Below are 24009 nucleotides of genomic sequence, written 5' to 3'. Positions count from 1 at the left end.
AATCATTTCAGCAAGTTTTATATTGAACACAAACAAAATTAGCAGCGGTATGTACCCATTTAAATAACGTTTAAACAAAAAAAAACCTAAATGAACAATACATTCTGCAAGTTTTGTTTTTACTTTGTTTGCCTAAAGGTCAGCATGAGAGATTAAAATTCAGTGTCATTGTTTTTGTGAAAATATTTACTGCACAGAATATAAAACTTCAGTCCATTTTTAAGAGGCATGTTTACAGCACAAAAATGCATTTGAATGTAACATTAAATAATTTAAGGCTGAACTTAATGTAAATTTTGGCAGCAGAATGCTGCTGAGCTCTGTTCGAGGTAGAAAGACATTCACAATTGAAGGTGGGGAAAATCACTTGAAAGTAATTACAGTGCCATTTAAGGTGGAACAGGCAGTGAGTTTGTAATTCTGGCTAAAATACATTCTTCTTTTCTTACATGAGATATTTTGTTGGATGTAAAAATTTAATGAAATGACTAAACCAGCCCATTTCTACATGCATGTGCTTCAAAGAGAATCAGCCCCTTAGCTAACTTCTCAGTCTTCAGGAGCTCCGGTGTGGTGCCCTATCTCACCACCCCGTCCTGATTTCACCTCCCCTGGTTTTGTGAAATCATCACATACTGTGCCATATTTCTTTTAACTTAAAAATGATGTGGAATTTTATCTTTTTTATTTAAAATCACAGATGATTCACTGACTCGCGTCTGTCATTGTTACCTCAGGCTCAGCACTGCAGAAACTGCATTCCTCTTTGGAGGAGGGAAGGAAACCACTCTCAAAACCTAGCATATGTCCTCAACTGTACTACTGGTAGGGCTTGTTCGTATGGGGTAAAGCGAGCTGGCATAATGCTATCTGGTTATTCACAAGTGAGTGAACGTACAGGATCTTTCCACCCTATGCCTTTCTGATCTCTTCTAATCCTAAGACAACAACAACAGCGAGCGCTGGGAGAGTGGGAGAAAAAAAAATCCCAGCCTTTCTGCAGAAGGTTACAGAGAAGCCGCGCATCATCCACTTGAATCAGTGCACGCTCTAACTGAGTTATTTTTGTGCACTCGTGGCAGCGGGTGGAAAGCATTATTGTTTTGTTCTCTGTGCCCTGCAGTGGGAGATGCACATAAATGCTCCGGAGAGAGAGAACAAGTGAAAGAGAGAGTGAGAGAGAGAGGGGACATCAAAGCTGACTGTTCGTTATGAACGCTTTAGCCAAAAGCTCTTTATTGCTCACCTGCCACCTCTAGTGTAGCCCCAGCACGTGTGGGTGGTGGCGATGGCCCAGAAAAGGGGCCAGTGGGGTGAGGGAGAAGACCACGAATGCTCCTGGAAGCCAGTGAAGCTGACTAACAGAGACTACGCCCTGCGGGTCTCTGTGACAGCGGTGCTCCGTCAGTCCCTCAGCACCTCCTCTGTGGAGCCAGAGGAGGGGAGTGTGTGTGTGTGTGTGTGTGTGTGTAGGGGGGGTGTCAAACACTGCCACAACAATGTGTGAAGGCAGCCCTGAGGGAGTGCTATCCCATCGTGGTACAGAGATAGCCGGAGCGTGCTCGCTGACGTCACTTTTACCCCTCTACTCTCCTGAATTTTGATGATACAAGGCTTTTTTTTCTACAACTGCAATGCACATGAACAAAATTAATCAAAGCCCACATTTTGCCTCTGCCAGAAAGACTGGGGGTGGTCAATTTTTTCACATGACTTTCAATAAATATACTATTATGAATTGTACAAATGTTCTACACTGAACAATCACTGGATTAGGAACCTTTACCTTGTATTCACACCCACTGTCCATTTTATCAGCTCCACTGACCACTGAGGAGCACTGTCGGAGTTCTACAATTAGAACTACAGCTGTTCTACAGAAGGCCAGCCGTGGACTGGTGGTTAGGGAACTGGGCTTGTAACCCGGAAGTTTGCCAGTTCGATCCCCAGAGCCAGCAGGTCATGAATGAAGTGCCCTTGAGCGAGGAACCTAACCCCCAACTGCCCCTTGGGCGCCGTGGCTAGGCCCAGGCTGCCCACCGTGCTGGGCATGTGTGCTCACTGCCCCCTAGTGTTCACTAGTGTGTGTAAATGTGTTTCACTGCACGAATTGAGTTTAATGTGGCCAATATAGTGATTCTAATTCTAATTACAGACTGTAGTCCACCTGTTTCTCTGCATACTTTCTTATTCTAATTTCATCCTGCTCTTCAATGGTCACCACCCCCACAAAACCACCACGGAGGGAGGTGGGTCATTCCCAGCTCTGAATTCTGAGAACGACCCTCACCCAATTCCTACCTCCTCCACAAATTTTGACCATTAAAGAACAGAAAGAAAGACGGCTAACAAAGTATTCAGAGCAACCAAATGGCTACAGTCTGTAATTGTAGAATTACAAATAGCTCCTGTGTGGTCAGTGGAACTGAGAGATTGGACAGTGATTGAGGAAACAAGGAGAGGTTCACAATATGACTTGACTAACTATTTCAATACAGACACCAAGCTTAGTACCCCTCTTTTTGACATCAAACGCCAAACATCAAATGTTTATTGACTTTAGCGCTGATATTAGCCTGTACAGCTGAAATAATAAGACAAAAAAATGGTTTGTTTTTGTCTGTTTGAACTACATGCTTGATTTAAAAAACAACAAAGTGCATTTCTACTCAGTCAAAATTTATTTATAAGGAACAGCTTGAAAACCTTTGTTTTACTGACCTGTATGAGGAAGAATAGAGGCATTGTTGCTGCTACTTCTGACTCAGTGCTGTGGAAACAGCTCTGAAGCCGCTTTTATGACGTGCAATGTAACCGAGACATTTTCCCAAATTTACCTACAGATGACGTATGTGTGAATGCAAATATCCACAACGTTCGTCCTGGACTTTACCCAGACTTTATCCTAATCCAAACTCCAGGTACTATCAGTGAGTGTGCATGTGTGAACAGAGGCAGTAATGTTCCCGGAAATCACATTGTATCGCCTGCATGTGCTGCACAGGCACCACCCCACGGCTAAAGCCTTTTTAACATGTCTAGCTGTGAGAAAATCTCCAGTTGTGCATATGTGAAAGGACAACTCCTTTTTATTTTATTGAAAATTGCTTTAGGGAATATTTTTATGTGCTCCTATGTTTCCTCTATGACATCACACTTAAAAACACTGGTGACGCAGCAGGTAGTGTCGCATTCACACAGCTCCAGGGACCTGGAGGTTGTGGGTTCGATTCCTGCTCCGGGTGACTGTCTGTGAGGAGTGTGGTGTGGTCTCCCTGTGTCCGTGTGTGTTTCCTCCGGGTTCTCCTGTTTCCTCCCACAGTCCAAAAACACACATTGGTAGGTGGATTGGAGACTCAAAAGTGTTCGTAGGTGTGAATGTGTGTGTTGCCTTGTGAAGGACTGGCATCCCCTCCAGGGTGCATTCCCGCCTTGTGCCCAATGATTCCAGGTAGACTCTGGACCCACCGCGACCCTGAACTGGATAAGAGGTTACAGATAATGAATGAATGAATGCCTCACCATTTGCTAGATTTACATTCTGTGTTTGTGCTCGAGTCTAATGTGTTTTTGAAGCCCAAATGCTCATGGCAGAGGCATCTGTATTATTTTGATTACAAACAAGATTCCAAAGGTTGAAAAGCACTATCCAAGAGGATGATAATGCTCTATTCTGGGTCAATAGGTGGGTATTTTTTTTACTTATTTTTGTTGTTTCCAATTACTTAAGGTCTCCAAACTTGGGGCTGTATTAGCGAAAGTGTGACAAACAACTTGAGTTACAAATGAGTCTCTGTGGTAATTCAAACAGTGAATAAAAACTTACAGACAAGTTAAACTTCAGCCATGTACAAACAACAGTCTTATTTTCCCCCCTCAACCATATCGTTCCACCTTAAAAGACTTGGCGCTTCTGGACGTAAACAAACCTGAGAAAATAGAGTCTCCCCACAACCATAGATGTCCCCTTTAAACCTCTTTTTGACATCTGTATTTTCTAAAAAGTCAGGCAAATCAAGTTAATCTAATGCTACCTTTGTATAAAGTAAGAAAATCAAAGTTAGAGTACTACAATTTCAAAAACACTCCCCAGCTCTAACCTGTACAGCACACAACTGCAGAGTCTATACAAGAGCACACGAGTTCTTGAAACTTTTTCAAGTTGAAATGAAGTGGGCAGAAGAGGAGCGGCACAGGTTACACAAGAGCTCCCCTTTAAGCAGAGGAAAAGTAATTAAGTTTATCACTCGACAGGGTGCTTGTGTCAGAAGACGTGCTTTACATGAGGTTAAGAAGCCATTTGATATTCATAAGCTTGATAAGAGGATTATTAGTCGTGAGCTCAAGATTACATGAGAGCACAACACGGAGTTCATTAGCATTTTCATAATGAGGTCAGAACGTAATTTCTCATTTTGACAGTCACCTGACAACAGTCTCACCCCAAAGAAAACAGAGGAAGGTCAAAAACAGCCCAGATCCTGCTTGAAAAATGGAGGAGCACAAACACACGTGCCCCCATTACCACATGACATTTTGGTTGTGTTGATTTGACTTGACTGGACTTCACATTGTTAACTGTGGTATCTGTGGCATGAATAAACTGGATATTTATATGCAAGGGTTGGCTTTCTGGGCCACCATGAGAGATGTGAGAGTGTGTGAAATACACAGCCTGGGGATATTGGGATATTTGCTCCTATTGTTATATCCCTCAAGGAGAATCTGGAATTTTCCATGCACATTTTGACAAAATTGATATTTACCTACCTATAGTAACAAGGCTCCACTGTGTGCCAACACACATCAGCTACAATCACAGTCTCTTCATACAGCAGCTCTACTACTGTCATCACTGCTCTCTGGAACTGATCTTAAAATCACTATTCAACCACTATCCATCATTGTTCAAGCAAAAAACAAAGTACGAATTCTATCAGCTGTGACACAAGTTTTTCTCCTACTGCTGGACTAAACTATCATTGTTCTCCTTTGTAAAATGTCCCAAAGATCTACAGAAAAAACAGCACCACAGAGCCGTGTTTATAGAAAATCGTAGAAAATGCTATGAACACTAAAAAAAAAACACAACTGTATTCAGAGCATTGTAATGAATACAACTAATACAAAAATATAAGGTGTTGATCATATCACATCAAGTTTGAAATATATATAAATAAATTTTAAAAATAAGTACTTCTCTGAGTCCTTTGCTACCTTTTCACCTCAAAATGGAAAGGACAAAGGAGTATCACATGTTCTATCCATACATTTCGTTTTATTCCCATATTATAAATTCATTGTCAGTAACCACTGATCCAGTTCAGGGTCGTGGTGGGTCCCAGAATCATTGAGTGAAAAAAAAATAATAAAAAAAAAATTATATATATATATATTCCGTTTATTTTTTTAATACACTAATCAAGTTTAAAAAGCCAGAGTGAATATCCTCCGCGAGGTGGTCAGTTAGCCAGAGCCGTGTATTTTTTGGCTCATTCCCATAAACCCCAGAGCAGTTACAGCATCATTCTCTAGAGTCCCAGTCTGTCATTTTTTTACTCCCCCACCACAGGAAAGCCCCTAATTACCAGCGCTCCATCTCACTCACCCTCACATGCACTTGTTAGATGCTTCAAAAAAAAAATAACACGTCCAGAAAAGCGGACCTTTAGCACGCCCTAGCTGAACAAGGCTCTCTCACTGTCATGTGAAATCAGATGATGAGTAAGAGGGCTGAAAAATCCTCTGTCCCTTCCTCAGGGCCAGTGCAGAGCATCATCAGCATCACCATCACACACTTCCCACTACAGGGTGCATTTTTACTCCACCAACAGCACAGAAACAAGCTACTCCCACCCACTCCTGAAAACAGCTGAGAACACACAGCATTATCTGAGCCACAAAGATAGATCAGAGTAGCAAATGTGACCATTAAGTAGACCAAGAGCTTCATTTGTTCTGGAATGAGCCTAATCACATACAGCACCTTGTCTCCATATGCATCAAGGGGAATCTTAAGTGCCCCTGCCCCCTGCTCAAATAATGATAACAGTAACAACTACACCCTATTTGCAAGGAATACACTGTTGCATATTTAGGGGACTTTTGGAAAATACCTGGGAATAAGTAAATGAATAAAATTAAATAAAATTAAACATTTCAAATTTTTTGATTATCAATTGCAATTTTTTTAAATGATAAAAAAAAATCAATATCTTGATTATCGTGATATCCTGACTTATGTAATGATGTCATGCAGTTACATGTAATATGGCATATATTCATTATGTGAGTCATTTAGGCACATTGATTAGGCACAGAAATTTGTTCTGCGTTCAAAGAATTCATTCGTGTGGAGGTGGTTTGGATATAAAATATCAATATTCTATACATATTTTATACAATGTCAGAACCTTGGTGAGTTACATTTGTTTACAATATAAGCAGATGTTTACACACTTTTTTGTTGTTCCCTCTGAATGTTTGACATGGTCAGATTTGTAAACAAAATAATGTTATAAATGTTATATAATATAACTTAAGTAAAAAATAAATATATAGCTATTGAATCTAATGAAGGTGGCACGGTGGCGCAGCAGGTAGTGTCGCGGTCACACAGCTCCAGGGACCTGGAGGTTCTGGGTTCGATTCCCACTCCGGGTGACTGTCTGTGAGGAGTTGGTGTGTTCTCCCCGTGTCCGCGTGGGTTTCCTCCCACAGTCCAAAAACACACGTTGGTAGGTGGATTGGCGACTCAAAAGTGTCCATAGGTGTGTGAGTGAATGTGTGTGTCTGTGTTGCCCTGTGAAGGACTGGCGCCCCCCCCAGGGTGTATTCCCGCCTGCGCCCAATGATTGCAGGTAGGCTCTGGACCCACCGCGACCCTGAACTGGATAAGCGCTTACAGATAATGAATGAATGAATCTAATGAATACTAATATATCATTTATCTTGTTGTAATAGTGTTCTGGAAATTAATAAAAGTATATATCCTGATGTCATTTTAGAGCAATATCACCCACCCCTAAGTCTGTGTAATTATTTTCAGTACTAAATTGAGCAAATAAATTTGTGCTTTTTAATGTTTTACCAAAAACACTAAGTTGTTTAAGACGTACATTTACAAAAAATAATAATTTAGAACATCAACTATTGTGGGCTGTGGGGTTCTTAAATTGAGGATGCGATAATGTAGTGAATATATGAGTGTGCTGTGCCAGGTGATGGACTGGTGCCTTGTTAAGGTTGTGTTCCTGCTTTGCACCCAGTGATTCTAGGTAGGCTCTGGACACGACATGATAATGAATTGAATAAGCAGTTACAGAAAATGTATGAATTAACAAACAGGCCAAAAAACAGATGAATGGCTGGATGAATGAATGAATGTATTAGAGCTGTGGATGGATTAAAAAATATCAAATTAATCATGCAATTAATAGTGATTACCCCTGATAGTTCCTTTTAAAGTCTGAAGATTCAAAAGAATCAATGTAAGATCCACACATTCATTCATTCATTCATTATCTGTAAGCGCTTATCCAGTTCAGGGTCGTGGTGGGTCCAGAGCCTACCTGGAATCATTGGGCGCAAGGCGGGAATACACCCTGGAGGGGGTGCCAGCCCTTCACAGGGTAAGATCCACACAGTGGAATACTATTTAGATTAGTGTTCGTAGATCAAATATGTACAACCCCTGGCAAAAAATATGGAATCACCAGTCTCTGAGGATATTCCTTCAGTTGTTTAATTTTGTAGAAAAAAAGATAACAGACATGACACCATTGAGACTGGTGATTCCATAATTTTTGCCAGGGGTTGTAATCACAACAAAGGGATTATAGTTCTAGTACTTCCTTGTACTTTTAAGAAGGAGATAAATGTATAATTGTGTAAATGTGATATTCATGGCAAACCTTGGCAAAAGTAAATTGTTCTTTTTACTTTATTATAATACCTCAGTGTACATTTGGTGATTTCTGAATTTCTAAATCCCTAAAGTAAGATGCTGAGTTTGATGGAGAGCTTTAATGGAGAAAATTAATGCTACAGAGCAGCTTATACATTATTTTAGTAGTTGTACACTATTAAGTACACTATTTTAAGAGTGGAGAGGGCTGAGCGCGAACGACTGGGATACAGAGCAGGTTGGTCGCTTTCCATCAGTCAACCAATCATGTGTTGTTTACAATCTCACATCGGCAAGTAGCGCTTCAAGTGACTGTATATTAATTATATAGTAATTATATACATTAATTACATTACATTAATATTTATTGAAAACCCGCGAAACAACTAGTCCGTGAAAAGCTGATGTTGATGTTGATATATATAAAATCAAAGGGCTCAAAGGACTGCTGTTGTTCAGCCCTTAAAAGACCTTGACTAAGCTGAGCTTGTTATTGATTAAACTGCTATTCTAATTGTTCATTTTTTAAAACACAGTCCTGAGTTAGGCACATATTGTGCAAATTCATTATTTTCTTTGTTGAGCAGCAAAAAAGGGGACGTCTGACATCGACCTATTGACCACATGCAGTAGAAACTGTTGATTAGTTTTGGCAAAACCTAATAGGGTTTGTTTGACCTGCTGGACATTGCCAAGGAAACCCCCAAAACCTTTGTTAAAACAAACCAACAAAAACAAGCAACAAAATAATCCTCCTTTTACCATTCTCTACTTGAGGCTAGTTATATAAGCGTCTTGTTTTTCCCCCTTCCTGAAATTTCCACAGCAGAGAAACGCTAATGAAAAATGCTGTTTGTCAGACGATGGTATCCAGCAGCGTAATGTTCTCTCCTCAGACATAGATCTCTTAAATCTCTCATTGGGACTGGCTCTAAATGCACTTATCTCCTGCCCCTGGAGCTGCCCTGTAAACACCTCTGTCAGCTCACTCTGTTAAATCTACTCCTAATCTCAGATTTAGCTGGAATCCACAATTTCCTCCCTTTCCAGGTGTCTGCTCAAAGCCCTTTTGTGGTCTCCCCTTTTTTAAACCAAACCGCAGAGGAAATGCTAACATGTCTTTGCTTTGCAAGCTGATTGCTACCGCACGTAATTTACCCCATGCTGGTAGGCCTCGGTGTGACCAGTTAAAAATAATTAAAACTGATTAGACTTCTAGGCTGCTGTAAACAATAGATGTCAATTAGGTATGCATGTGGTGTGGTGTGGGGTGGGGTGGAGTGTTCGGGTTTGTAAGCAAAACACATCAACGTGTCCACTCTTTAAAGCCAGGGCCTTTAAGGAGCAATTTTCTGGCAAAAACCTGGGTAGCTACATTCCTGTATGACATATCACCCCAGTGCTAGCAAGCATATTACAACATGTAAGGTCATTTGGTTTTATAGGTTCAATTAAACTCATGTAAAATAATAATGCCAAAATAGTGGGGGGTTTTCTTAGCAATGCACAAATTGTTGTTGATGCAAAAGTCAATACCACCCCCTTGTGGAGCAGTTTCTAGATATGAGTATGTGCGGAATAGCACCCCATTGCTGTGGAATCACTAGTTGTGTGTACTTGTGTATGTGGGGGTTACAAGAGTTGTGATGTGGTGATGTCACTATTGTCATAGAAAATTATGTGGAGAGTAGACATGAAAACAATTTGTAATGATATGGCCAAAATTTATAATCACAATACATTTTTCTAATTCTGGTCCATATGATTTAACTCTAATATCTATATGAACAATATAAAACCCACAGTAATCTGCCAAGAACAATCAAAAACAGGGCACGATTATTTAGTATAATCCAATTCACACAACAAATTTGATGCAAAATGTTTGCATCAAGAAGCAATATTTTTTTAAAGCTTGAAGGCAAACAAAACTAACTATAACTCGAGGTATGGCTTGATGACATGGCCAAAAATTACATCACAATAAATGGCTCAGTTTCAGTCAATACAATTCAATTTCAATATCATTCATTCATTCATTCATTATCTGTAACTGCTTATCCAATTCAGGGTCACGGTGGGTCCAGAGCCTACCTGGAATCATTGGGCGCAAGGCGGGAATACACCCTGGAGGGGGCGCCAGTCCTTCACAGGCAACACAGACACACACACACATTTACTCACACATTCACACCTACGGACAATTTTGAGTCACCAATCCACCTACCAACGTGTGTTTTTGGGCTGTGGGAGGAAACCGGAGCACCCGGAGGAAACCCACGCGGACACGGGGAGAACAATTTCTATATCAATATACACAATATAAAAGCCACTCAAAATGGCAGTAAGTTAATGCATGCTAAAATATTGAAAATGAGTTTATAAATCATGATGGTTTTGAAATATTTTATATTGCTATATATATTGATAACAAATTATCGTCCAGCCCTATGTATAATGTACACTGGAAAGTAGTAAGAAACATACTGTATACAAGCTGGCACAAATCATTAAGTATGCAGGCTTTCAATACTATATAAATAATGTTATATTGATAATGATTTTTTTTTGTCCAGCCATACTGGTAATTGACAATGATAAATATTAAATGTAAATAAATACATTAAAACTAAATTGCTGCTGCTCTGAAAAATAATATTTTGTACCACATACACTCAAAGAGACAGGCTTTGTTTCATTTACACACTGAAGTCACTTCTTACTAACATTATATGACGTAATCAGTGGCGTGTTGTGTATCATTGTTTCTTTCTGGTTATGTTAATGGTCTAATAAGAAATGCTCTAATATAATTGGCTCTTTGGTGGCTGCCAATCTCACTATAGCATATGCTTACATTTCTAGGCCTTAAAATGCAGGCTAGCAGGTCCCCACAAGATGAAACTAGCCCTCTCCCTTAAAAAGAAATTCTAGCAGTGGCACTGTGACATTTGTAATTCTGTAAGTGAATATGCAGGGATCGAGTTGACTTTGAAGTACCTCCAAGTCCAAAATAATCTTAAGTCTGGATGAATGCCCTCAGTTCGTCATCAGAGAACACACATGTGATGCATACATAATCACATCCACCTCACCTTGGAACAAAAGAACAGAGAGCGACAGGATGGAGTCTGGATCTCAATTAATAGGTGAGCATTTATCAGACTTTTTTCAAAGCGTGATAGAGTGTCTTGTTCCGGAGCGATCCGTATCATGCTGTCTTTTATGACACAGCGCCGCTGAAGAGGAATACAATTCAATCTGAAGTAAGCAATGAATATCTTTAGCACATTTTCTTGCAGCCATGGTAGAATTCTTTCTTTCACTGCATAAGTGAAAAGGAGGGAAGAGGCAGCTCGTGGCTATTTGCAGATAATATGCGTAACAGTAATACAGTAAAATGTTTAGCGCTGGCGGAGGCAATGCAAAATGGAATGCTTTGCTTTTGGGAAGAAAGTCTGCACACAAACAGTTTGTCGAAATCCATCAGACAAATATGAGGTTTTGGCACCGTGGGTAATGGATGGGTTTTCACTGTGCCCCAAAATGCCTCCCCACTCTTTTCATTAAAGATACACATTCCGAATCATTGGAGCAATAGAGAGAACAGAGACTCTGCTGTTGCTACTTTGAGTTCAGCACTGCAGGAACTGCACTATGTAACTTTTTGAGGAGGGTAGGAAGCCTCCCCCCACACCACCCCGTTGATTTCAAGACAGTGTTGTAAATGCGAATTACATTCTGCAACAGCAAAAGTAACAAGTAACAATTTTTTTTTTTTTACATCACAGACATTCGTTTATTTATGAAGTGTTATTACAATCATCTCAGCTAATCGCTACACTACAGAATATATTGAATAAATATTTATTATTTAAAATACATATATAACAATTATTTTATTTTTACTTCTGAACAATTTGGAAATAAATCCTAAAATTTTCGAATCATTAAAAATGGTTATTTAAAGGTTATTTAGTAAATGCAATATTTCAATACAGAGCTCTATCATCAAAATGCACCAACCCTTTTTGCAAGGGATAAACATTTCTTGAGGAAAAACCAGGGCTGAACGATTAATCATTTTTATAATAATCAGCCTATATTAAAACTGCAGTTTGAAGGAGTACAACGTTCAAATTGCAAGAGCTGTAAATTTATAAGAGAACTTAACTTAGTTCAGCCAAACACTGCTGTCTACATGACATCATCCAAATCCAAATGACAGTCTGTATGGAGGGTTCTAAATGAAAGCCAGATATTATTGGAGATTTAAAAGGGCTTGGGCCCTTAATTTATATATTTTTTTAATTTATATCTCAAATCTGAGTATCAGTGTAAAAATCACAATAAAATGATTTTCCCCTGAAATTGTTCAGCCCCATAAAAAAAAAATCACTGTGTAAAATGCTTTGAATAATAAGGGTTGTAAATAACAGCAGATTAAACACAACCACCACATTACAAACTGTTACAAATCAAATAACCATGTTTTTGTGTTTATAGGGAAGCAGTTTTGCTGAGAGCGTACAGAGATCCGTTCCTTTTATCTTCACAAACAGTCATTTTCTGCAAACTCAACCGACAAGTGCAGATGCAGAAGAGCTAAAACCTCCAAGCGAAAGAACACAGACACATAAAACCTCTCTTGACCAGGGTGTAATGCAGTGAAATGCTTGATACAGCGAGTTAAGTGGCAAGTCCAAGCTACGCAGCAGTACAGAATGTGCTGCATTAAGTCAATTTCTACAAAGCAGACACTTACAAGTAATTATACAAATTAACTTGTCAGAGGGGTTCCGGAGGGATGTTTGTCTTCCTACGCTTTTTCTAAAAGACCAGTGGGCTTCCTTTCTAAATGAGGCGCAACAATAAGAACTGCCTCTGGGCACGTGCAAGGGTGGCCAGGGGATGATTCTATTCCACTCAACAGCCCCCAACACTCAAAAGTCCATTACTAAGCAGCTAGGCTCACTCAACGCTGAACGCGGCTCATAAACGCTCTCAGGCATTATGGAAATCACTGTTCTCTCATGGACTATATGCTAAAATATTAGCAGTCATCTGCCTGTATTGGCTGTGCGAGTGTAGAAATGTAAAGTAGCTCTCTTTTACTCTCCCTCGCACTGTCACAGTGAGCAGGCTAATACATTGATGCTCTCATGTATGAAGTCATCGCCGGTCAACTCCTCGTACTGCAAATCATATTATTGAAATACTTTCCCTGAGACTGCTGCCAGTACGTTTTAACAAAGATAAAATCCTTAAAACGTTTTTGATGTACCTGAACTTCAATGAGAGTGTGGCTGCTCTTAATTAGAAGTGTCTTATCTCTGAATATTTCATCACCCTCAAATCTTACTGCTCAGACCAGTGGACTTAACATCTTATTTAACAAACTACACATGTTCCTGCATGTGTGAATTAGAGTGCGGAAACACACATACTAAAACACTAAATTTAGTAATGTAAAATGTGTACATTACCAGTGGAATCATTTTTTAGCTCAATTCTTGATTAAGATACGATTGTGTCATTAAAACATAGGCCTTGTCCACACGGATCCGTTTATTTTTAAAAACTAAGGTTTTTGTCTGTGCTTTGCCCTGTCAGCTTTTTAGGTCACTGAAAACATAGGTTTCTATGCTCTGAAAGGTGGAGAAAAAGCCATGGTCACTGTTCTTGTGTGGACAAAAGAAAACTGATATTTTTCTGAAATTTACAGTGTGCCTGACTCTGGCTGCACCTCAGACATCTCCTCACTCCATAAGTAGTGAAGTAGCGATACATAAGTTATTAAGCTACAATGTACATGCAGCTAACACTAGATTTCAGATGACCACACATGAATAAATATAAATAATGCTGTATTAGAAATATATAAAATGCACAATTAAGATCTAGCTTTAGCAATTTCATGACTTGCGTAGTTCACTATGAAATGATTTGGGATTAACACCTCTGTTTCACTCAAGCGTTGTGGTGTTTTGATGCCTCTCTTTCAAAAGGTGCTATGGCCTACTACTGGACTGGCATGATAATGCAGCTATTTTTGTATTCGTCTGGATGATGACATTTTCAAAAAAAATAAATAAATAAAAAAAAAACAGAGGGAGGAAAATGTCCTGTTTTAAAAATAAATGGACCTGTGTGGAAGGTGCCCTAGTCCTCTCATACACATTTATGTCCAAAAGAAACATGCTGTTAAGTGCTGTCAAGACCATGCCAAACAGCAGGCGGTGATATAGCCATTACCATACGGCCAATATTGTTGGCCAACCTGAAGCTGGATAAATCAAGCCCTGTTCTGGCTGCGTCCACCATGTAAATGACCACCTCATGTAAGCAAAGGAGGCAATGTAGTTTAAAACTCTCTTTAGGCATGGATGAGTGGCAAAGAAACACATTCAAAGCTAAAAAAAAAAATAGGCCTGAATATATATGGACAAGATTTATCAGGCTTACTTAGTTATTATTATATGAAAAATTTAATCAAATGTATGCTTAATTGTTTATGTCTAATTCTGGTAGAAAAAGTAACAGGCAGTCAAAAAATATCTCAGGACTGTACTAGGAAATATTTAATAAAACTGAAAGGTATTATTCCTAGTATACGCTCTTTATTTGTTGAACTATAGTCCCCTCCATTCCATACCAAAACTGCACCCATACACATAATATATATGCAATATATAATCTGCAATTTTGCTTAGCACAAACAATCAGTCATCCATTAAACTGAGTACTGCACGAATAATTCTTCTCTAAACACTACTGAAGATTTTATGTAAGCAATTTTCAGAGAATTCCTTCTAATCTTGCATGTCTAGTTCCAGGCTCTGAAGTAGCAGTCACCACGCAACACTCATGCCAACCCCATGGATAAGCCATCCTCCATGTTTACTCAAGGCTCAGCATGAAGACATCCTGGGGACATCTGTGTCCATTTTGGTTTTATTAGTCCTAGATCTCTTGGTTGAAACTCCCTGAGGTCCCATTATCTAATCTCAGAAAATAAAGGAAAGCTCTGCTTTCCCTTCCCCCATTCATCCTCGGCGTGTGGACGCATTTGGGCTCAGCTTTCTACAGGGCTTCTTCGCTGCATTTGTCGCTTTCAATTAGTCCTGATCCCAGGCCTGTCGGCTCATGTCAATAACCTTTAAAACTGCAAGTCGAGATGTGATGTCAGGGCAATAACTTGTGCATGTAAAAGCAGGGTGGTGCTTATGTTGCTAGTGAACATCCAAAGTGGAAGGGTGGGTTAAAATACAAAGACAATAATGTCTCGTTAGGTAAAATTACACTCCTCATCCAAAAAATAAATAAATAAATATAAAAATTAAATAAAGGAATGTCTCGTTACAATAATATTCAAAAGGAAAATAAATGTTACCAAGAACAATAATTAAAAATATGTCTTGAGCTAAACATACAGAAGTAGTGTTATGGCGTTGGGATTCCATGTTTGATAACGCAACATGCCAGACATCTCGGCATGGCGTTAAAGAGTTTCTTGGCACTGATCACAGTGCCTCCAAACACTGTTTCATTGGTCGTCTCCACCAAGACAAAAGCAGGACTTATCACTGAAGATGACCCACTGCCATTCTGAGTAACTCCATGAGGTTTGGTGTGACACGGCAGGTTTTGGCAATGTTGACAATGGTGTTATGCCATATTCTGAAATATGGATATTCGTTTGTTGTAAAGGTATTTGGTTTTTAATTTTGAGATTCGGATATTAATTTTGTTTGGATAAATGTGGTTATCAATAAAGTCAAAGTTCCACTCCACTTGTATTTAGGTTTGTCAACATAAAAGTTTAACACCCTACAACAACCTACCTACATGTCAAAGCTACAGTTCATATTTTCAGGTTTATACCTTAAATTACAGCACTTCCATACAGCTCTGATTAACTCTTCCCAAATATTCTAATATTTGAAGAATATTATGAATGAAGCTACAAAGGCCTAAAGCTATTGAAGCTATGAAGTACTAAAAATTGTATTTGGGATAGCCCTAGTATGCGTGTAGCCCTGTGTTATGCAGCCGTCAGTGGTGCTTGTACTACATGATGGCTCATGGAGGGCATCACTACTCGCTGAATGTCCGCAGTCGAGGCTGTTGGGTCACTTCACGCATGTCGTACTATCCCTTAGCTCTCCTTGTGTAACAGTGTGCTACGATAATATCCGCATGGGGAGTTCAAGTGAAGGTTTTTAGAGCTGTGCAGTTCAGTTCAACACAGCCCTACTGCACAAAGAAACACATTTTTGAGAGAGCAAATTTCATTGACTGGTTCTGAGCTGGGCGGCACGGTGGCGCAGCAGGTAGTGTCGCAGTCACACAGCTCCAGGGGCCTGGAGGTTGTGGGTTTGATTCCCGCTCCGGGTGACTGTCTGTGAGGAGTTGGTGTGTTCTCCCCGTGTCCGCGTGGGTTTCCTCCGGGTGCTCCGGTTTCCTCCCACAGTCCAAAAAAAAACACACGTTGGTAGGTGGATTGGCGACTCGAAAGTGTCCGTAGGTGTGAGTGTGTGAGTGAATGTGTGTGTGTCTGTGTTGCCCTGTGAAGGACTGGCGTCCCCTCCAGGGTGTATTCCCGCCTTGCGCCCAATGATTCCAGGTAGGCTCTGGACCCCCCGCGACCCAAAATTGGATAAGCGGTTACAGATAATGGATGGATGGATGGATGGTTCTGAGCTTCCACAGCACCCCCTCCCTGTGGTTCTCTTAAATGCACATCAACGAACTCTGGCACTGTACTTAAGCATACAGAACAGAAATCTTCCGCAACACGCGTCATCACTTTTAAATACCGCCCTCAATTTTGATATATCGGCCACTTTTTTAAATACCACAATATACAGTTTTACTTTTATACAACTCAACCCTAGTACTATCACGTATCGCAGTGTTGAGCCCCTTTAAATCACTGCATGGGGAAAATTTTTCATGGCAACAGCCCTGTATGTCATATGTGCAACCGAGCATGAAACTGGAATTATTCAGATATCTCACAATGTCAAACATACCCACCAAGCTTCATATCCATGAGTTGAATCCTTCTGCAACTATTTTTTGATGAGTGTATTTACAGTGATGAAGAATAAAATTCCACTCCAAAGTGCATCCAGTATAAATGCGGTTGAGAACACATACCCAGTTTGTGCAATATTGCTCTGCTGCATGAAATACAGCATTGTTACTAATCAGATGTTTTAATAAAAGGGGGACATAATTAGCATATGAACTGTAAGGCCAGACGTGGGCGACCTGTATGACATGCTTATCGTAGCTCTGAGCAGTGCTAAGATCATTAGTAGCATACGTAATTAGTCTTCTATATTGTGAAATCTTACACACATTCTCATTAAACCACTTAAGGCATCAAGGAACGAGATGAAATTCTTGATGACCGATGTTTGATCTCATGCTAAGCACAGCCTCCAATCTGAAATATGTCACTCCAACAATATTTGGGAGTCATTTAAATAAAGGCGCATGGAACCCCTACGGAGATGGATGCACCTGACCTCATATTTACCAGCATACCAAGTTCCAGAGCGCAGTTAATCAAATAGTGCATGTGGGTATAAGAAGGAAAGAAAGTCAGCGAGAGAAAGAGAGAGCGCACACAAGGGTGACGATGATCATTTGGCTTTCTCCGCATCCCAAAATAAAAAACAATCCATTTCACAGAGCATGCAAGAGCGCAAACAAATGAATCACTGAAATCTATACCTTCCAATAAATTACTTGAATTCACATTTAGCTCTGCTCATTCCACCAAAGTTGGCAGGAGCATAAAAACAGAAGGCGTGTGGTATCTAAATCTTTCCTTCAGGCTCAATTCAAATTCGGTCCTCAGCATACTAATACTCCAGAGCCCTGGGCCCCGTTCGTAAGCAGAGCATAATGGCCACGGCTGGTTTATGTTTCATTAAAACATGCAGAAGGAGGAGGACAGTGGGTGTAAATACTAAAAAGCAATTTGCTGAGCCGCCCTCATTCGCCAAGATAAAATTGAACAAAAGTGCGTATGCTGATAAAACTGTACCATCTCTATACATTGCATTTTATTTTCGTCATAAAGCTACATACAGTAGTTATCAAAGGAAGGATTAACTCCAAGTCCATGCGCCACTCGTGTTGATTTTCAGTACAAACGTCCTATTGGTTAAGATACATGATTACATACAGACATTTTCAAGCATAACATTTTAGACAATCCACTTTACACAATAAGGATAAACTTTAGATCACAATGTACTTCTTAATTTCAGATGATGAGCACAATTCTGGTGTCAATATGAACAATAAAAGCACCACAGAAAAACTGCCAAGAACAATCAAGAAACATAACATTGCCATGAAGCATAAATATCTTGGTTTTGTCAATATTAATATTTTTCAACAAATCTTACAAATGAGTGCAGTGAACTGAGGGCAGTTAAATATTGAAAATGTGTTTAAGAATCATATCATTGTTATTGAAACATTTTATATTGTGATACAAACTGATACTGTATTATTGTCGAGATCTTTAAGACTTAATTTTTCTTACTTCTCTTATGAAGTTACCATTTCTGAAAACTTATCAGTGGTATCTTAGAGGTCATAAAGCACTCTGGAGCAGTTTGGTGCTGGAAAAAGCAGTAGGCCTAATAAAAATGTTGAATTCTTCCAGTAGAAGAGAAAGTACAATTCCTTCTGTTAATATTGCAAACTAATGCTACATAGTTTTTGGAAGCACTTCACATTCAACAGCTACAGTTCTGTACCATTCCCTTAAAACACTGTCAGGTTTTGATGGAAAATTCTGCTTATACTTGCTTTAAAAAGTAGATACCCTTGCTTTAAACTCTGAAACACAGGAGCAAGGAGAGAAGCTACGTGAGGTAAAGCAACTCGTCCTTGATGTTTTCTGAAATCCCATTTGAAGGCTTTCCACAGAAGGAACATGCGAGCGAATGTGGACCTCCAATAATGATACTCCTGAATGAAGCTCTGACCAAGTTGCGAAACGTCAAAGGTGTTGCTTAGTAACTCCAAATGTTGGACATATGGAGCAAATGGAGACATCATCACATACCGATGTGTTAATAATGAGTCTGAGCGTCAAGCCCTAGCATCATTAAATCCTGTGCCCTTTTCACTCCAGGCTCGCTATATGAACATCTCGGCATGCAAAAGCTCTGACCACTCTGACACAGGGGCGTACACGATGAAAAAGTCTCTGGACGGCAAGATAAATGGTCGAGCCAGTATTGTGTGTTCTTTCAAGGCTGTATGGCGGATAAAATCTGAATTAAAATGAAAATGTAAATTCAATCTCCAAACTTCACACCAGAGTTATGTATAGCAAGGACAGACCCAAGCCACTAGAGAAAGAGATGGATATTAATTCTGGTACAAAGAACAAGAAGTAAAGCTATTCCTCCAGTATTAAACCTCAAAGACTTATTAAAGTGAACCAAAAGTTATTTTGGCAGAAAATGCTGCAGATGAGGGAAAGTCTATTTTTTTTAACAATGCTCAAAGAACATGAGGCTGTCTTCTTTCACTGCAACTAGCTAATGAACCGCCGTTCCTCCAAACAGCATTGCACTTTAAATATACCCAACGCTCAGTTGTTTCTCTAAATTATCAGTTCGTTTGTTTTTTCCAAACATTTGGTGCTCTAACAATCAGTATTGAGCAATAGCAAAAAAAATATAGAATCCACACTGGATACACAAACTGGAAGAAGAATACACTCCCAGACTGGAATATGTTTCAAAATTAGGGCTGGACAATACGGCCAAAATTTATATCACAATATAATTCCTAATTTTGGTCGATACGATATAATTCTGATATTGATATGAGCAGTAAAACATTCACTGAAAAACTTGAAAAACAAACAAGAAACATGACATCATCAAATACAGACCTACTAGGTTTGTCAATATTAATATTTTTAAACTAAATGTTTTAATTAAGTGCTGACAGAGCCCTGTAATGACCATCAGTCAGTGGCAGATGCTGTAAATAATGTATATTGAAATATTGAAAATGTGTTTAAAAATCATATCATTGTTATCGAAACATCTTATATTACGATATATATTGGTATTTAATTATGGTCCAGCCCTATTCAAAATCACACTTTAAATAAGAGAAGCAGTTATTAAATAGTTAAAACCACATCCTAGAAGACATATATGGGGCTGGTCAATCTCTTCTAAATACTAAACCACCTCCATGTTTCTACACTCACTGTCCATTCTCCCAGCTCCACTGACCATAAAGGTCATTTTGCAGTTTAACAATTACAGCCTGGAGTCCATCTGTCACCCTGCATAGCCCTACAGAGCAGGTATGATTTGGGTGGTGGATCAATCTCAGCACTGTGGTGACACTGACGTGGTGGCTGTGTGTTAGTGTGTGTTGTGCTGATAAGAGTGGGTCTCAGACAGCAGTGCAGCTGTAGTTTTGTTAGTGTCCACTATCTGTACACTCTTAGACAAACCTACCGTGTTGGTCCACCTTGTGGATGTAAAGACGGTAGCTCGTCTGTTGAGGCACATTTTGTCGGTTGTCCTCTAGTCCTTCATCAGTGAATGTAGGACGCTGCCGGCTCGGTGGACTATTCTAAGACCAGACACAGAGGGGCTTAACAACCCCAGTAGCACTGCTGTGTCTGATCCACCCATCTGTAATAGTAGAACTACAAAGTGTTACTGTATGATCAGTGGAGCTGAGAGAATGGACCGTGAGTGAAGAAAAACAAGATGTCCATGATCTTATGACCAAGCATATTCCTTTATGAGTGCTAAGTGCAGTGTATCAGATTTCTCTCCTTCAAAATAGCGACTCGAGATTTGAAAATGGCACTCGTATGTATCACGATCTTCATCAGACCCTGAGCCTGTCATGTGGCCTAATGCTGGGAGGCAATCCTCAGATAAGGTCCAGTCAAAAGCCAGCGCAGTGGAATCAGATAAGGACGGGACGCGCATCCACTTTTGAAACTGTCAGTTTCGAGACTTAGGGTCTTCAGGACGCTGGTGTTGCCTGGCAACCAGCCGGTTTGGTCAGAGACACAAAACAAAACCCTCCCTCCTTCGTTTCTGACACTCTGGAATATGTTTTTTTTTTTCTTGCAAAGACTGAACTGACTATCCACTTTACACCCCTCAAGGCATGTTACAGCTCGGGGAACTGAGACAAGGCGCCAAACCTGCTTGAAGTTTCATGATGATCACTACAAAGCAGAGACTGCACAATGTTCTCCCCGGCTGAAAAGTTGACGTTTTTTAAAGAGGGAAGATTTTTCTTGCAACATCAGCTATCTTTATAAAAAGACCTGCGCAACGCTATGCATCGCTTGTTCTCAAAATGGAAGGGTTGTCTTGAAGAAAATCAACATTTCAGGATGAAGGACACATCCAGAAGACACCTGTGTTGGAACCATCAGCTCCTTGGACATCTCAGTACGTATCAGCTACGATTCATTCAACAGTAATAGACAAACACACAGCCAGGATTACAAGCCTCTATATTACAGTGTGAGTTGTTCACTACAAATGTGATATATCCTCCTCTTGCCAGGCAATAAATCACACGAAGTTTACCTTGTTTGCAATGAAGCATCACTCCCGTCAGTGTGTAAAGATGAAATGCCTTGTCATAGAGCTACATTGTTATTTTAAACAGCAAAACTAGCAGGATGTCATATCCATAACTGTCAGTTACAGTTTTTCATTAAGTCCTCAAAAACAAAACAGTTTAACCAGCGTGGGGTACGGTAGGAATCAATATTAACATGCAAATATTACAAAGAACAACGTGTGGACCAGTGTGGTCATCATGTGTGTCCTTAGAGCACCAAAACTGTCAGCATTAGCAGGGGAATTTATGTAGAGATTACACATTTAATACACTGTACACAGTCCCGAATTTAAACTTTCTACTAAAAACACTGCAGGGTGAACATCTTTTATATAAGCTTTATGGTTTAACAGCACATTAGAGCACTGTAAACAAGTTCAGTTACAGAAGGCAAACATTTTGACCTACACAATGTGAGATCAAGCGTTATACTTCTGAGAATTTGTTCTGACAAAAATAACAGGGAGCGCCACTGGAAAAACATAAACTACATAAATTTAATTAACTTTAAACTGTGTTAAAACAAGACGGCCACGTAATCCACATACTCATCTTCTCAATATTTAATTGTCAGTATTAAACACAAACAAATATTATCAATAGTAATAGTGGTGGCGTAGATATAGAGCAAAGAGGTTCTATTTTCAAAGCCTAATATACAGTCTTACCTGCACAAACACTTTAATCATGATACATCCGAAAATTAACGCAAGATAATGAGGACTAGGAATAACTGGATTAACTATTACTACACAAGTCAAAACGCAAAGACCAGTAAAGTAAGTCTGGAAACAGCTACAATGGCATTGGTAACTTAGAGGTAGCGTAGATGAGCTTGATGCCTCCCTTCTATCCTTCTATTATTTATTTATTTATTTATTTATTTTTTTTTTTTGCAATTTCAAAACAAATTAAAAGATATTTAAATAAATACATTAAAAATACACTGAACAAAACACATCTGCAACATACAAACAACATTCTGCTACACATAGTTACATGATACCTACAACATAGCTAGGCTATACGTGAAAAAACATCAACACCATATAGGTTATAAAAAACAACACTACAACACACAGTTTGATTAAAACTGAACAAAATATCACTAAACATATAGTTAGATTATAACTGAACTGAGCAACACTAAATAATAACTAGAAAATAAAACACTGCAAAATAGACTATAAAAAATAAATATATATCATAATTAGATTAAGAAACCCACACTACAACACAAATGCATAACATGCACTATATTAGATAGATAGATAGATAGATAGATAGATAGATAGATAGATAGATAAGAATAACAGCACAAGTTCAGACCATGACAAAGGTCATATCTGCACAAAAACTAGACTAACTGAACAAAACTTTCCTCCATCGCACATCGTAAATATATCATCACTATGAAAGCAACATTCTACAGCACCAATTATGACAAAACAAAACAACTCGACAGCGTGTGTTCGGCCTGACCTGGAGTTGTATGTATGGGGAAATGTAAGGTAACAGCTGCCTCTGTTTAACGGCTGACTGCTGACTGCTCTCTCGGCGCTTCCTCTACTCGGCTGGGTACTTTCTTCGTCCCCCAAAATACATCAAAAAAGTGAAGCGGAATCTGAATTTACTCCCGAGTCTGTCACGTTTTCTCACTGAACAGCGCTTCAAAGCTAAAGGCAGACAGTGTACACAGTAGAGTTCAGCCCTCACTGCCGGGCTTCCACAGCCACGGGAACAGCAACACACGGAGGAAAAGTCTCACTCACCGAAGAGACGCTGCTGCCTCCGTTATCTCAGCCTCCCCGAAGAGTGTGTGACAGAGGAAAGTCACAGGCGGGGAGCATGGAGAAGAAGCGCGGGAGGATGAGGTTTAAAAGCGCTGGATTATCCAAGGACTGTGGCGGTGCCTGTGTTCAGAACGAACCGAGGCGTTAACGCCGAGCAGCCCGTTGCAGACTTCGACTCCTCTCCACCGTGGCGTCGTTTGGCTCCTGCTACCCGCGCTCGCTCTCTCTTTGTCGTGTGTTGGTTGTTGTGTTTCTCTCCGGTTAGTGGGGGTCACTTCACCTGCACCCGCCTTCCCCCCGTTACTCGACCTTCTTTCTCCTCGTCATGGCAGGGAACCGATAAAGTGAGTGTGTGTCCGTCCTCTCTCTCTCTCTCTCTCTCTCTCTCACACACACACACACACACTTCTCTCTCTCTTTCTCTCTCTCTCTCTCACACACACACACTTCTCTCTCTCTCTCTCTCTCTCTCTCTCTAGCGCGCGCTTCTCTCTCGGCGAGGTGAGGCTCGCGCTCCTGCAGGCTGGCGGCACACCACAGCCACGCGGCGCGCGCGCCTCCCAATCACAAATCACGCTAACAAGTTTCCGCGCACGCTCCAATCAGTCCGCGAGCACAACAGAGCGTGTTCAGCATCAACACAGAACAGCAGCG

At 40.0% G+C, this 24009-nt stretch overlaps 1 protein-coding gene across 2 annotated transcripts in view; it reads right to left on the bottom strand.

The window, feature by feature from the left end:
* Nucleotides 1-23755, bottom strand: part of cntn5 (contactin 5) — a 301937-nt gene extending 278182 nt beyond the window's left edge. For both annotated transcript variants that reach the window (XM_066685167.1, XM_066685168.1), the window contains exon 1: nt 23335-23755. The gene's annotated coding sequence lies outside the window, so the exon portion shown is untranslated. The remainder of the gene's footprint in view (nt 1-23334) is intronic.
* Between the last annotated feature and the right edge of the window lie 254 nt (nt 23756-24009).

The sequence above is a fragment of the Hoplias malabaricus genome, chromosome 11, assembly GCF_029633855.1.
Source record: "Hoplias malabaricus isolate fHopMal1 chromosome 11, fHopMal1.hap1, whole genome shotgun sequence".
NCBI classification, from domain to species: Eukaryota; Metazoa; Chordata; class Actinopteri; order Characiformes; family Erythrinidae; genus Hoplias; species Hoplias malabaricus.
Note: the sequence above shows the minus strand (reverse complement) of the source record. Positions and strands in the feature narration are given on the sequence as shown.